The 16,110-nt window shown below is 38.1% G+C and overlaps 1 protein-coding gene across 24 annotated transcripts in view; it reads left to right on the top strand.

The window, feature by feature from the left end:
• The first annotated feature begins 832 nt into the window (after positions 1-832).
• HTR1F (5-hydroxytryptamine receptor 1F) overlaps positions 833-16,110 on the top strand; it is a 160,153-nt gene continuing 144,875 nt past the window's right edge. For 10 of the 24 annotated variants that reach the window (XM_072806494.1, XM_072806493.1, XM_072806491.1 and 7 more), the window contains exons 1-2: positions 1,161-1,415; positions 15,095-15,189. The gene's annotated coding sequence lies outside the window, so the exon portion shown is untranslated. Of the gene's footprint in view, positions 915-1,131; positions 1,416-15,094; positions 15,190-16,110 lie in introns of those variants that run through there. The other 14 variants (XR_012021120.1, XR_012021119.1, XM_072806501.1 and 11 more) reach the window with 7 other exon arrangements.

Raw genomic sequence — 16,110 nt, 5'->3', positions numbered from 1 at the left:
GAAGTCCAGGGTGAACCAGTCCAGGGAGGGGCAACCAGTGAACTGCGGGGGTGGTGCTCTCTACAAAGCATGGATCCTTCCTTGCACTGGAGATCCCTTCTAGTGCTGGAGAACTGCCTCCTCAGAGAAGCATTCAAGTTTCTAAGGGAGTTCCTGGTAGGCAACAGCTGAAGAGACTGTCTCCCGGGCTATAAAACATCAATCTGGAAAAATGACCGAAGACCAGCCACAGGAAAGGGCAAGATTTTTTCTCAAGGTCACATCCAGATTGAAACACTAGAAATGTATTCTAAGGCACTTGGAGAATAAACCCCAGTGGATGCCTTAGAATAAAATCTGGGATACACTCAGGTCCCCATTACCCTGCCTATCTCCTTTGTCACCCTTCCCCACCCCAATTATTTTTGAGGAAATGCCTGCTTTGTGAAATTGCGGGGAAACAGATCTCAAAGGGTGGTTCTCCATCCCAGTCCTGAAGACGCCTGCCTCTAACTCCCCCTTCTTTCCCGATCTGACCTCACCTCATTCCTAGCCACTCGATCAAAGGAGAGAGAGAGCGCGAGAGACTTGGAAGGAGAACCACCAGGAAAAGGAGACTAAAGTCGTTGGCTGTTCACGTCATTTCCAGATTCCGTGAAGAGATCACCTCCAAGGTATCGCACAAGTTAGAGACGGCACTTTGCCCTCCCCGCGCCCTCCGCCAAGCACCGGTGGAAGACGAGGGAGGAGACGGCTGGGAGGAGAGGGAGGAAAGGGCTACAGCGCGGGAAGCACGAAGAGAGCGGGCGCTGGGGGCGGGGACGGAGGCGGGGACGGAGGCGGGGACGGAGGCGGGGACGGAGGCCGGGACAGAGGAGCCGCGCGACCGGACGCGGTGCCTCCCGGCTCGGGCCTGCGGCGGGGCGGCGCTCCGGGTGAGTGAGCGGCCCGGCGGGGCGGCGGCGCGGGGAGCCCGGGCAGGGTCGGCCCCCGCGGGAGGCCCGGGCAGCCCTGCGGGGCTGGAGCGCGACTCCTTCCCGACTCCTGTTTGGGGCGAACGCGGCGCGGGACGGCCACGGCGGCCTCGGCGCGCTCCGCCCGAGCCCCTGCGCTCCGGGGGCGAAGTTGCGGGGAGCGGTGCGGGCCCGGGCGGAGCTGCCGCTGCAGGCTGGGCGCGAGGGGCGCGACCCGGCCCAGGGGCGCCGGGGGAGGGTCCGAGGGCGCGACGCCCCGCTTCGGGGCGTGCTTCCGGCTCGTGAGGACCGGCCCCCGCCGGAATCCAGCCCCGCGAGGGCAGTGGAGTCCTCGAACCTGTCCGCGGGTGGGATGGCTCCGGGGAAACGGTCAGACAAACGTGAGGACCCGGGAGGAGGCGTAGGTCGGAAAGAAGGGCTGCAGTTTTCGAACTTGATTTCCCGCAGGTACAAACCACTGAGGTAAGGAGCAGGAGAGGGCTTCCACCTGGCGTCCGGCAAGGTGCTGGGGGGGCGGGGGGGCGGGGGGTGCAGGTCCTCCCCTACGGCCCGAGGCGCCTGGGGGGAGCGGGGGAGAGCGGGGGTGCAGGTCCTCCCCTACGGCCCGAGGCGCCTGGGGGGGGAGCGAGGGGAGGGCAGTGGAGCGAAGGAGAAAGGGGATCTGAGTGAGGATTGATATTCAAGGGTTCTGGTCCCCGGAGAGGCCAGGAGAGCGGATCTGTGAGCCTGGAAAGTTAGGAAATGAAACGCAGGAGATGGGAGAATATACACAGGGTGCCTCAAATGCTGAATTGGGGTTTGGGGTTTATTTACACTTTCACGAAAGAGGCGGCCCCTGATAGCGCACTGGCTGAGAGCTAATCCACGCACTTTGGAAGGAACCTTGAGACTTCATTTTCTGCATGTATTTTCCTGGCACTTTGACGATTGTAATGTAATTAAGCTGATTTGTTTACTGGACATTTAAGATGTCATAAGCAGGAAGAGTCACCAGCCACTCACATCAATTTTTCTGGAATATCTATGTAATCATTTCAGTTTGACGAAATTTTAGTGGGTGTGTTATACCAAAAGCCAGGAAAATGAAACAGATTCGAGATGGATTTCACTCTGGTTCCATTTATACACAGATCTTGAATTTGATGTGGCGATCAAAAATCTAACTCCTTAAGTTTGAATTGCCCCTTTTGTCAATGTATTTGTTGAGGAAGGAGTCCAGAAAACTGCCGGTTTTCACTGTGATGTGGGAGTGTCAAGAGCTAGAACAAACCGGAGGAAGATTTTCCATCCCCCTGGGCTTCCATTGCTGTTCCTCCTTCTCTGTCCCTTTCTCCTCTCCAAACTCATAAGCAGGTTTGAGCATCATCAGTATGTGTCTCCTCCGAAGCAAGTATAGCTCTTGCTCGTCTCCACCCCATTCAAATCTGTGTATCAGAGTTGGTCTTGACAATGAAAACAGTTATTCACTGTTTCCAATCAGAAGTGTTTTTCTATGCTTTGGGTATGGTTCATTATGCTCAGATATTTATAGAACAAATTTTATACTTCCTGGTATCCGCTTAGAAGTTCTCAGATGCTAAAATTAACTTATTTTTGTCCAAAAAATTTTAATGTATTTTTCCACACCTTCTTTAGTCAGTATGAATCATTTGTCAAGCCTGGTCCACTGAGGCTTATTACAGAGCTAATGAGCTTAGTTGTATCAAGGGTTTGTTCCCTTTCAACAGTTTATAAAGAACTCTAAGAATGGCACTTTTCAGTGCAAAAATTTGCACTCAATGCAAGTTTTGAGACTTTAATTCATTAGGCAAGTTTTATAGATGTGTGGAATTGAGCAATAGCACATTTGTAAAGGCAGCTTTTTGAGTTTTAAATAAATGTACTACTTCATTTTACTTCATTTTACTTCATTCTACTACTTCACTCGTTTTATAAAGTTCTTAAGCATATTGTTCTTTTAGAGATTATCAGAAAGCTGCTAATAAAAATAATACACCACAACTTTCTTAGCATTTTTTTTTGTTTTTAGTCAAAACTTGGGTACATATCTCTTTTAAAAGACTTACAAAATTATAATTCTTAACTGGAAATTAGAGGAGTGATTGTTTGAATTTTCTTATCTAGGAAGTGTGATCCCTTTTAATGAACTATTACTGAAATCACTTCAAAGATTTTTAAAGGGCACTTTCCAGGATATTAGTAATAAATGGCTAGTGTAAAGCAACACAGATATGGTAATATTTGAAAGGCCATGGCAGGATTCTTTTTTTTCAATATGAATTTAGGAAGTGGGAGTAAACAAGATGTAGTGTGTTTCTTTCTTATTGCTATTAATTGAAAGCACTAACAATCTTTAGGTGATGGAGTCCTGAGACCCATGGGGAAGCATCTGTAGTGATCTGATATAGAACCACAGTGCCTGTACCCCACCATGAGAAACCTTGCTTTTTTCTACCCCCTCAGCCTTAAATTATACAGGCAAGAGATACTCATGTCTGGTCTGAAAGTGATGAGCTTTTGAAGTGCTGTAGGGAAACTCATAATTGGCATCTGTAACAGAAATTATTATGTCCACTTAAGAGGTGCCTGGGTGGTGCTGTCGTTAAGCTCCTATCTCTTGATTTCAGCTGGGGTTGTGATCTCAGGGTCATGATCTCTGGGTGAGATCTAGCCCGGTGTGGGGTTCCATGCTCAGCACAGAATCTGCTTGAGATTCTCTTCTCCTCTCCCTCTGTCCCTGCCCCACCTCAAATAAATAAATTAATTAATTAATTAATTAATTAATTATTACTTCCACTTGAAAAGGTGCAAAGAGAAATGTCAGAACCTAGGACCAAACATAAATAAGCAAAAATTATATCAGTGAGTGAAGTAAGGTAGGGAGGGGGGAGGGGCTGTATTGATCTGATAATTTTTCCAATTTCTTGATGGTGTTTCCAGCTCTCAGAAGTAATAGATGACCTTTTAACTCATGACGTGGCATTTCTGTTTTCTTCTATGTACAGTAGGAGGCCATTAAAGCATTTCTAACGAGGAACAGTTTTACCAGGATCTTCTTGGTATTGTGTTGAAATAATTTGTTTAAAGACAAGAGGGAAAGGCCATTAGGAAGCTACTAGTTTCCTAGCCTTGTCTTTGACCAGAGTGATAGCAATGGATATACCAAATCCTGGATATATTTGAAGGTAAAGGTGACAAGACTTCATAATGTATGAGACGTGATCTCTGACAGAAGGAAAGGAATCAAGCTGATGCATAGATGTATGACCAGAACAGTGGAAAGAATGCAACTGTCACTAACTAATATGGGAAGCATAAAGAGAAGCAGTTAAGTTTTGAGCAGCCTGTTAGATCTTCAGATGCAGGTTCACAAGAGTAGTTGGGACAGAGCTCCGGGAAAAAGTCAGAGTTGGAGATAAAAAATGTCTAAATCACTACTGTGTAAATGATATTTAGAACAATGAGACTTTATAAAATGATTTAAGGAGAGAATTATTTAAAGCATCAGACTGAGGAAAGAGCTCTAGAACAATCCAAAATATGAGCACTGAAAAGAGTAGGAGCCAGAAAAGTAACTCAGAAGGAGCAGTCTGAAATAGGGGGAAACCCAGAAGAGGGTAGTATCAGGGAAGCCAGAAGAAGAAAGTATCTTAAGAAGAAATGAGATCACCTATATCCAGGATGCTGAAGAGTTAAATTATGTGAAGACACAGAATTACTTTGAAATTTTATTTGGTCTTGGTAAGAGCTATTTCAGCTGAAATGGTGGTGATAAAAGATTGACCGATAAGGATTGAACAAAGACTGGTGATTCCAGTCCAAGGAATTTATCTTACAAATATATTTGCACTTAGGAAAGATAATTTATGTTCCAAGAAACTCCCCGTAGATTTTTATACAGGTCAACAATTGAAAACAATAAATACCTGTAAATGGAAAACAAGTCAGATAAACTATGTACATTCATTCGATGGAATACTGTCCAGCTGTTAAAATTATTAAGGCAGCTTTCTATGTCCTAACATGAAAAGATTTTTAAAGTATATTGAAGAGAAAAAATTGCAATCTGGTGTGCATGGTATATTATCATTCGTTAAAGAACAAAGAAAAATAAACCTGTGTATGAAATAATATATTTAAAAAATGGGTACTAGTTGTTGCTTATAGGGAGGAAAACTGAGCAGTAGGGTACAATAACAGGAGGGAGATGAAGTCTTCTGTATACTTTAATATCTTTGTTATGTGCACACAGTTATTCAAAATACCAAATCAAATTTTATATACAAATCTGAAAAAATATGTAATTTAAAGTAATAAAGAGAAAAAAGAAGAACGGGAGGTGAGAAGTGAAAAATCTATAAAATAGCTCTTTCAGATAAGAGGATTAAAAGTAGCTAGAGCAGGCCATGGAGATTTTGTTTTTAAAACAGGAAATTTAATGTTGGAAATAGACCAATGAGAATGAACCAGCAGAAGAAAGAGATTATTTAAAAAAGAGAGCGAGAACAATTATGGGAGTAAAGTCAATTATTTGTAGTGTATAAAATATAGAATTCCAGACCTAGTGAGGGAGAGAACTAGTGAGACTAGGAATAGGGATAGTGCCTTTTCCTACAAAACCCCCGTTCTGTATCAGTCCTTTGGTCATCCTCTTATATTGCTAGAGCTAAGTGCTGCCTTGGACATTTGTATAAACTCTCCAAATTGATTCTACCATAAAGTCTTAGTTCTAATGTCATTTGGACACTTAGCCTCTCATCAAAACTTTTTTCTTAACTATTGGTTGGCATTTTTTTTTAACCATTGGTTGGCATTCTCTCCAGTTCTCTAAGGCAGCCTGAGCCCAGCTTGCCACCTGTCTCTGCCCCTGCCCTCTTTGCTCTCAGAATGATTCTTCTTGAGGAATTCAGACGCTCCCAGAAATGAAGCTCCCTCCCCTCTTCTAACTCTTGTATATTTAGCTGCTTAGCTAACTCTCCTCTGCTCCAATCCTAATAGTCAAGCTGACCTCCTTCTCTGCTCTGGATTCTACAATCCAGGATTGTGGAGCAATCCAATCCAGAGCAATGGATTCCCCCATTGCATCTGAACCTTGCTTCAATAACCATTCTTTTTATCACCTGCAGCTTTAACTTCTTCTTCATGTAATGACTCCATCTATTACATTTATTAAAATCATATTACTCCCAGGACGCCTGGGTGGCCCAGAGGTTGAGTGTCTGCCTTGGGCTCAAGGCATGATCCCCAGAGATCGGGTCCCACATCGGGTTCCCTGCAAGGAGCCTTCTTCTCCCTCTGCCTGTGTCTGCCTCTCTCTGTGTGTGTGTCTCTCATGAATAAATAAAGTCTTTTTAAAAAATCATATCACTCTCATCCTTACAGCAAGCATACAGAAAAGACTGTCATGATCCTGAATAATCCCTATATTTAGTCCTATTGACTCCTTTTCTCAGCCAGCTTCTAGAAAAAAAACTTATTTTTATTTCTTGCCACAATCCCCTCCACTCCCACTAACTCCTTCCCACCATGCTGACTTCCACTCCCACCACCCCATGAAGCTCCTGTGGCCACTGTCACCATATTTTTAAACCATGGGCTACCGATCACTGAAACCTTAGCTTGCTAGGCTCCGTAGGAGTAGTTGACAAAGTTAGTCATTTTTTTTTTAAGATTTTATTTATTCATGAGAGACACAGAGAGAGAGAGGCAGAGACACAGGCAGAGGGAGAAGCAGGCTCCATGCAGGAAGCCCGACGTGGGACTTGATCCCGAGTCTCCAGGATCAGGCCCTGGACTGAAGGCAACGCTAAACCGCTGAGCCACCCGGGCTGCCCCATAAAGTTAGTCATTAAACATTCATGTCTTCCCTTCCATTAGAGTCAAAGTTAACTTTCTTGCTCTTGAAGTTAGTGACAGCACTTTCTTGGTCCAGTTTGTCTTTGAATTTTACTTCTTCATTCATTTGGTGATCCTCTTCCACTGTCTATCCTTCGTTCTCTTCTCCATTCACTGCCATTTTTCTTATTCTCCTTTGGTCAAAGATCCCTTTGAGAATCTAAAAACAAAAAGGAACAAACTACTATGGCATAATAATGCATGTAGATACAAATATTTACAGATAATTTTGAGGTATTAGGAATCCTTCCTAAATTTTTTGATAAAATATCAATACCTACTGTGATTTCATTTACCTCCAAATGAGATGATGGGTCCTGGTTATTTCAAATGTGAGGACGAATTTCAGTTTTAACATTGCCTAATGGTTCTCTTTTGCTGTATCCACATCCGAACACATACTACCTTCATGAGTTTTTGATACCTTCACACTACATGATTTCTTCACATAATTTCTCTTTAATTTGAATCACATCTTAAGATATAAATAATGTTCTTATCACTGTTGTTAGTGTAAAATCAATATTACTGCCACAAATAACAGGCAATAATTTAAAAATGATATGGAAAAAAAGTAGTGATCTTATTAAATTTTAATCAGGTACTTATTGCCAGCTAAAAGCTTTGAGCCTGAGGCCAGCATATAAGGGAGATAGCAAAAGTTAATAACAAATCTTCAACAAACTGCCACTCTCTCAAGGGCTTAATCCAAAGTGAAAGAACGCTGAAAAGGAAATAAATTCCTTACTTTGTGATACAGTGTTATTTAATGCCATGATCTAGTGCAAGTAAAGTCATGTTATACAGCACCCATGGGACTTGTACTTGGGACAATTTCCCTTTCTTCTACATATGCAACCCAAACCTCCTCATTAAGCTACAGACCTGGAGATCACCATATGGACAGATAAATGACCTCAGGGTCCAGCTAACAGGTGCACAATTAAACTCATCTTCTTTCTCCCCTAAATGTATAAATCTCTTATATTCTATATCCCATCAGAGAAACTTTTGGATTCCTTTTTTAAAGTTTTTCTGAAAAAAAAATTTAAAAAAATAAAGTTTTTCTGCATACCCAGCCAAATCCAATCAATCTGATGGGTCTCTTGAATCTAATTTCCTGATCATCCATTAACTTACTTTAACTTGATATGCCTGGCCTGGACCTTTTTAAGTACCTTTAACCCCATATCCCTGGACTAAGCTTTGTCCCCATGAGTCATTTGTCCCATACGGTCACCAAATTAATTTTAGAGATTGGCTGTCCGATGCTTAAAATCCTTTGGTGGCTTCCCATTTTCTTCTTCTAGAGCTCACTCTCCTAACCCTCCTTTACCTGGATTGCTGCTCCAGCTCCCTTCCTACCACTCTTCCTTGCCAACCTCTGGTTCAGCAGTAGGGAACCTCTCAGACTCATCTGACATATGAGGTTTTTCCACTCTGTTCCTTACTTAGCTCTGGATGTCCTTCCTTCTACCTGGAAAATTTTTAGTCATTTGCCAAAATCCACATTTCTTTCTTTTCCTTTCCAGACGCTTACTTTAGCCAGAAAACAACGTACCCCTGAACCCTGGTTATGAACCTTTAGCAACGAACCTACAGCTTCTGTGCTGCACTCACCAGGGTATTTGTATTTTATTTATTTACATATGTCTTCTCTCCAATTAGACCAGTGAGTCCTCGAATGCCAGAAATCAGTCTTTTTTCATCTGTTTCTGCTGACTTAATGAACCCTCATGTTTGGCACAAGGGGCATCAAAGACAAACTTCTCTGACTCCCTTGTTGCTTGTGGTGGAAGTGGTTGTAAACAAGCCATGGCACTGAACACTTCACAGATCCCCTTGGGTGGGAGAGATTTTCGAAAAATCATTTCAAAAACGTCTCTTTCTCTATACAGTGGTGTCTCTAAGATATTTCACTCTTTTGAACTATTTAATTAAATTAATTAGATTAAATTGCCAAAAAAGTCAGAGAAGCTTCCAACATAATCTGCTATACCCACAATCTCCAAAACAGATGGCTGTTTTTCTCATATAATGAAACCTCAAGGGAAGAATATTATATAATCTCACTCAATAGCCTGCTTTAGTGTTCAACTATTTTTAGTTTTTTAGACAATATAAATTTATGTTGCTATAGTTGCTCTACTTTTTATAAAGTGGACAGTATGTGGTTGCATTTTCCTCATATCAAATTTTCATCTATTTCAAAACAATGTCAACTAATATTGAAGGAAAGTATCTCAATTAAATCAGGATTCATTGATACTTATTCTTTTTTTGCAAAAGTCTGCCTCTTAGCTATTTAAGAGGTCTTTGGCTCCAGTTCAACTTGTATCTTTCCTCTCTTTTTATTTCTCCATCTTGTAACTAATATATATCAGTGTATTCACATGCTCATAGTGAGAACTGATGGAATAAAATCATCCATGAGATAGAGATTTATATAAATAGAAACCAGTATCTACACTAAAATAGTCAAGGTCATGTGCAAATACTCAGCTATCAAAAGCCCTAATTTTAGAATCATGTTTTTTAATCTTGCAACGCTTCACTTTTTGAGGCATTTGTCATATTTTTAAAAGTCTGTTTCTACAGATTTATATTCTTATGATTTTGTCTTCTGATTGCCACAGCAAGCACAATTCCTGACTACTGCATTAATAGCTAACACAATTTCAGGAAAAGCCTGATCTGGCTCATGCTTACAAGCACAGGTGGTTTAGTCATATGATACAAGTAATAATTAATATGTTAGTTGTATATTTTCATAACTTCTTATTAAATAGTGTTTGAAATAATGAGCTCCAGATTTGGAAAGTGGTCATTTCAACACTCTGCGTGTCATTCGGTGCAGCCACTGCCACACAACACTAATAACTCCAGGCATCTTGTAGCTGTTCTTTGGCATCTTGGCAACTGTGCTTGACAAAGCAAGGACCCATCAATCTTGACAATTCTAGTTGAAGTAAAAGCAATGGAGCTCTCTATTCTTACCTTGCATAACTAAAGTCTAGATTGTGATTTTGACCCTTCCTGTTTTAAGAAAAAATAGCTTGAATTTTAAATGCTCAAAGAACCATTTTCTCTCAAATTCATCTAGGGATCTTCCTTACCCCTCTTTGCTGATTACTTCCAATTAGCCACATTGTTCGTCCAAAAACAGAAGAGAGAAACTAATATTCCTCCCTTCATAGGCATAATCCTGGAAAGGGCTTTCAAATGAATGGGTTAAAGTTCTGATAAACTTCATTTTTTGTCCTCAAGAAGGTTACCAAGGTTTAGCAAAAATCTATGCAAGTTTCCTTCCTATGCTTATTGTCTCTATATATTCTGTCACTTAAAAGCATTTGCAACCTTTCATTAAACATTCTTGCTACCTCAGGACCTAAGTGGAGAAAAGTCTGTCAAGACTGTTGCACTTTTTAAAAAGTATCACGTGTATAGTATAAAAGTATATATATATATATATATATATATATATATATATATATATATAGTATAAAAGTATCAAGTGTTTCACACCATTGTAAACTTGTAGACAGGCAGAAATTCTGCAGTGGCTAAGGAAATTGGATTAAAACCACTATCACATGTTGGAACATTAGAGCTTTTGGAAAAGCATCTAATTTAATGTAAGATACACATATGCAGAATTCACAGTAAAACAGTAGGGAAGTGTTTTCTGAACGGATAAATATATGATTGTCTGTAGCATAAAAATGGTATTGGACTCACAAAATGAAAATGTCAAGTAGAAGGAATGCTCTTGCCCTGGACACAAATTCATTGAGTAGAAGAAAAATCAACAAAATCAGAACTATATATAATTCCATGAGTGTAATCAAAATGGCTTGCAAACTAACTGTTTGATAGTTTTTATAGTTGCTTTCCAATGTTTTATTGTATATTATTTTCATATCCAGGCAGGAATGATTATGCCCATTTTACAGAAGAAATAAGTGATACCCAGAGACTTTAAATATTTTGTCCTAAATTCTGGGACTGGCTCGGTGGGGGGAAACAAATCCACATTTCACTTTAGTCCAATCATCTCTCAACTGTAGAATATGTTGCCCTTTGACCCTAAAGTATTTGAGAAAAAACTGCATCCTCCTCTGAATTCTTTTTTAAGGTACATTTTATCATTTTCATTGTTAGGTTTAAAACAAAAATGAATTGCAAAAAAATTTTTTTTAAAGATTTTATTTATTTATTCATGAGAGACACACAGAGAGAGAGAGGGGCAGAGACACACGCAGAGTGAGAAGCAGGCTCCATGCAGGCAGCCCAACGCAGGACTCGATCCTGGGTCTCCAGGATCAGGCCCTGTGCTAAAGGCAGTGCTACACCACTGAGCCACCCCGGCTGCCCTGAATTGCAAAATCTACACTTAAAACTGAAAAGTATTTTCTCTCATACTACATTCTTTAAAGATGCTTCCAATATATAAAAATATGATATTATTCTAATTATATTTTCATCATTATTGAAAACATGAATATATAAAACTAAAGAAAAAGAGTAAAAAGAAAAAGAAAAAAAAACAAAAGTCTCTGTAATTATATTTTCACAAGAATTGAGTATTACAGCTTAGTTTTTTACAAACTTTTGCTGAATTGATAGCCAAAATTATATATCTCTTGTTGATATTGGTGTATTTTTCCTTTGATTACTTATAAGATTGAATCTAATTTTTTAAATTTTTATGGTCATTTGAATTTCTACTTTTTGAATTATCCGTGCTTTTTTTGCTTTTACTATGGATATGTTTATGTTTTTCCAAAGCTTTGTTTGTCATATGCTATAAATTTTCCCTTTTGTTGGTACCTTTGAACTTGTTCCATGGTAATTACTGATGGCACTTAGGTTTAAATTTTATGTAGTTTGACATTTCAGTTTTTTGCCTTGGTTTGGTTTAGCTTCCTGAAACCAGAAGTAAGTTTACAACTTTCCATTCCAAGATCAGTTGGATATACATTGATATTTTCCAATATTTTTTATCTTATTTTCTAGTTAGCTCTTTGATCAACCCTTAATTCATTTTTATTTATCATGTATGACCTTTTCTTCCTAAAGATTTACCCTGTTGCCTCAATACCATCTTTTAAAAAGTCATTTTATCTTCATTGGTATGAAATATTAAATCTGTCACCTACTAGATGCTTCTCTTTGCAGTGATCAGTTGTGTCTAGTTGCTGTCTCTCATTGTTACAACACCTGCATTACTTTTAGTTATTGTGAATTGTGCATTATTTTAGCAAATGTATGGCAAAGGTTTTCTATCATTCTTCCTCACAATTTTACATATTTTTCCTTAGTGAGCATGGCCAATTTTCTGAGATATCAAATAAGTTAAGATTTTTATTGGAATAAGCATTTTAAATACATTTAGTGGGGAAAGACTAACTGGATTTCCCATGAAAGAATATGATATCTCTCCATTTACTTAAGACTGATTTCATATTGTGAATAAAGTTTTATAATAGACTTCTCATGAGTTCTACACATTTCTTATTTGGATTTTTCCTAAGTATTTTATGTTATGGAATAGTAAGATGACATGATTATTTCTTATCACATCTTCATGTGGTTATTAAGGTTAGTTCACAGAAAAGTGCTAAAACAAATGCTCATTTATTTTTATTCATTTATCTTTAATCTATTTAATTTTCTAAGTTTTTTGTTAAATAAATAGACTTTTTATTCTCTTGGCTATTTAAAATAGGCAGTAATATATTCAGAATCCAGAAATTTTGTCTGGTTTATGTTTTAAGCAAAAACAATAGTATATAATTATATTCATAAATCTATTCCATTAGAACTACTAAATATCATTCTCGATAGTACAAACCAAATAGTGTACCATTGAATTCTAATGTTCTTCTTTAATTTATAAGTTATTTTGAAGAAGCAATTATGAGTGACAAAGTTTTAGGTTTTTGTGTTTAAAATTTTCAATTCATGGTTATTCTTAGTATTATATTGTGTCAGAAAATGTGGCCAGCATGATTTCTATTTGAGATGCTTATGTAAGGTCTTGGGGATTTTTGGTTTATATATGTTTAGCTTGTGTAAAATATCACTGCACACTTGAAAGAATGAATTATGTGCTATATATGGCACTAAAATTTAGCACTATTTATATCACTTCTCTTGTTATTTTATATGATTAATCTGTTACTTGTTTATAGAGATCCATTAAAGTTTCCTTCTACAATTGTAGTTGTCTATTTGCCAGTGGACACTAAACTTACTATTTGGATATTGTGGTGCTTGATTATTGGGCACTTAAAGATATATGGTTGTCTAGTTTTCCTACATGAAATTTACTTTCTCTTTTTCCTTCATTGAATTCATCTTGTTTAATATTAGCCTTATTGTCTTTCTTTTCTTTAGGTTTGCCTCAAGTTGTTGGCCTGAATCATTTTAAATTGAATTTTTCTTACAAGGAAAATATTATTAGCTTTTATTTTTACCCAATCTGGACATTCAATCTGGATACTTTTCCCCTTTTAATAGATGAGCTTACCTTACATTTGTGATTAGCTACTTTAAATATAGCATTCCATTGTACCTAGACCAAAAAAATTTCAGCGTTTCCTTCTTTCTTCTTTTGTCACAATCTTTTGATATTGATGGATAATTTCTTAATTAGTTTATTCTTTTCAGTATCATGGCCAAGTGGAGTTGATATGCAATCTATTAGAAATTGATATAAATCACTGTTTAAATTTCTTATCATTTCTAAGATTGTGTAGCCTGATAGAAGTGAAGGGAACAAATGGTTTGATTATTTTCAGGACATTCGATAGAGATGTGTTGTGAAAAGAAGCATTCCTACAAAGTGCTCAAACTGCTTGATTCAATAGCTCTTGGCACAACTAAACATTTAAGTTGCAATTTTAAAAGGGGGCATGGTAGGACTATGAATACATTAGAGGAAAAAAGGAAATTGATGGGTTTTATTTTGTAATAGTGGGAAGTCTTTGAAGCATGAAGGACATGACAATAATGTTTCAAATGTCAACAGATGAAAACTCAGTTCTGGAAGATATATAATAGTAAAGGAAAGAGATTAATGTTAAAATTATTTCTAACAATGCTTTTGGATGAAAATGTTTTGAAACTAGTGGTATTCTGGTAAATGTTTATCAACCAACAAGGAGGGAGAGCAAGAGCCCACATTTGTAGAGTTTTCATAGTGCCAACAGTATAGATGCTTCTGACATAATCAGTTCCAAATTACCAAAGTGAACTCACTGAACACAGTTGGGAAGAAATGTACCTGATGACTTACAGCCAGTGGGGACTAACTCCAGCATACCTCTAGTGTAATCTTAGTAACATTTCTAAAAATGATTACCAGGCTATGAAAGACCTAACTGGTAAAAAATAAAGGGTATTTTGTACCTGGTGGTAGGTAGTTTCATATATAAAGTATTGAAGAGTGATGCAATCCAAGACCATTGAAACCATTAGAATCAGAAGCTGATGGGCTTCAATCCCAGCGTCACCACCTAGTGTGTGATTTTATGCAAAATAACCTAATTTATCTAAGCCTTACTATATTCATCTGTAAAATTCTGAATAATGAAAGCTATTTCGCAGGCATCTTGTGATGACTAAAAGATACAATAACTAAGAATGTAGCTGATATATAAGTAAATAATAATAATTTTTTCTCCATCTTCTGTGCTACTCATTTCCTTTTTCCTGTCCTTACTCATTGGAATGTAGTAAAATGAGGTCAGAGTTGATGCAATATAATTAGTAAGGAAATGGGTCATGTCTCTAGTGTTGGCACACCTAACACCTATGTAGCAACCTGAAAAATGGCTTTTAGAAGCACCTGGGTGGTGCAGTTGGTTAAGTGTCTGACTCTTGGTTTCATTTCATCTCAGGCCATTATGTCAGGGTCATGAGATTGAGCCCCATGTCTAGCTCCATGTTCTGCTTGAGACTCTTTCCCTCTCCCTTTGCCCTTCCCCCTACACTGCTGTCTCCCTCTCTCTCTCTCTTAAATAAGTAAAATAATCTTTTCAAAAAAATGGCTTTTATATAGGAAGGAGAATTCTTGAGAAATGCAGACACCACAGGAAGAATTCAAGAAGATTTACCTACATTTGTTTTCTTTTCCATATTTGAAGTGTTAAAATAAGCACAAGACTTTGAAGAAGCAAGGGGACGGGACAATAGCACATGGATAAGGTTTATGACTCAGTGCTGTTGCTTATCATTTGCAGCCTCTATGGTGAAGGAAAAGGAGACAAAGAATGTGGAAAGGGTATTGAGTGGATCAACCTATTGTATTTGCCACAAAAATACAATTCTGCAAAAGGTAAAAATAATATGTTATGGGAATGCATGGGAGAAAATAAATTTTGGCTATAATAAACAGGAAAAGACTTAAAAGCCTGACATTTAAAATGATACTTGCAGGATTTTGATCAATGGAAATTGTCAGATTTGGGGTATTTTCAGTGAATCAAATAACAAAAAAATGAATTAACACAAAAGTATAAGATTTCTTTTAATGAAAAAGCAAGTAACCTAATATATTTCAAATACAAACTAGACCCAGGGTAGGATTAGGAAATATACTTCAAAAATAGCTTGGTATGTGATCAACAAATGAGCCTATGGCAGAGTTTCTATTTTGTAGAAATATAACTGTAGAAATAAATATAATTCTATTTTGCAGAAATATAATTCTATTTTGCTGCTTTATATATGTTTCTATTTAATTCCCAAATCAATACTAAAAAGAAAACATCATCTCATTTTATGGAAAAGGAAACTACTGACAATTATACATGGATGGTATAGGGATACAACTTATCAGCAGAGAGACATTGAAATGTTTTTCATTTCAATGGTGCTTTTGCCCTTTCTGCTATATAAAACAAAAGTTATCTAGGTAGGTATTTCAGGACTATTATCCAAGCTTTCATTGAGGAATAAGTTAGCCAACCTACTCTCTTTCAGTGATTAGCTTGGATTAATTTTTTGAGTTTCATTTGCAGAGAACCATGCCTTGAGGTATTTGAAGCATGACAAGAGAATGGGATTAAGCAAAAGACATGTGCAAATATGATTCTAGTGGAGAAGAAGGACTTAGTTGAGTGGCTAGGGAGATATCATTCTCTTCTAATTGTTCTTATTGAAATCATCAGGGACCTCCAAATTGATAAATTCAGAAAACAGCCTTCAATTTTCATCCTATCTTATTGCTTGGCAGTAGTTGCTATAATTTATAGAA

This window comes from Canis lupus, chromosome 30 (genome assembly GCF_048164855.1).
Source record: "Canis lupus baileyi chromosome 30, mCanLup2.hap1, whole genome shotgun sequence".
Taxonomy (NCBI): Eukaryota; Metazoa; Chordata; class Mammalia; order Carnivora; family Canidae; genus Canis; species Canis lupus.
This window is presented reverse-complemented; position numbering and strand designations above follow the sequence as displayed.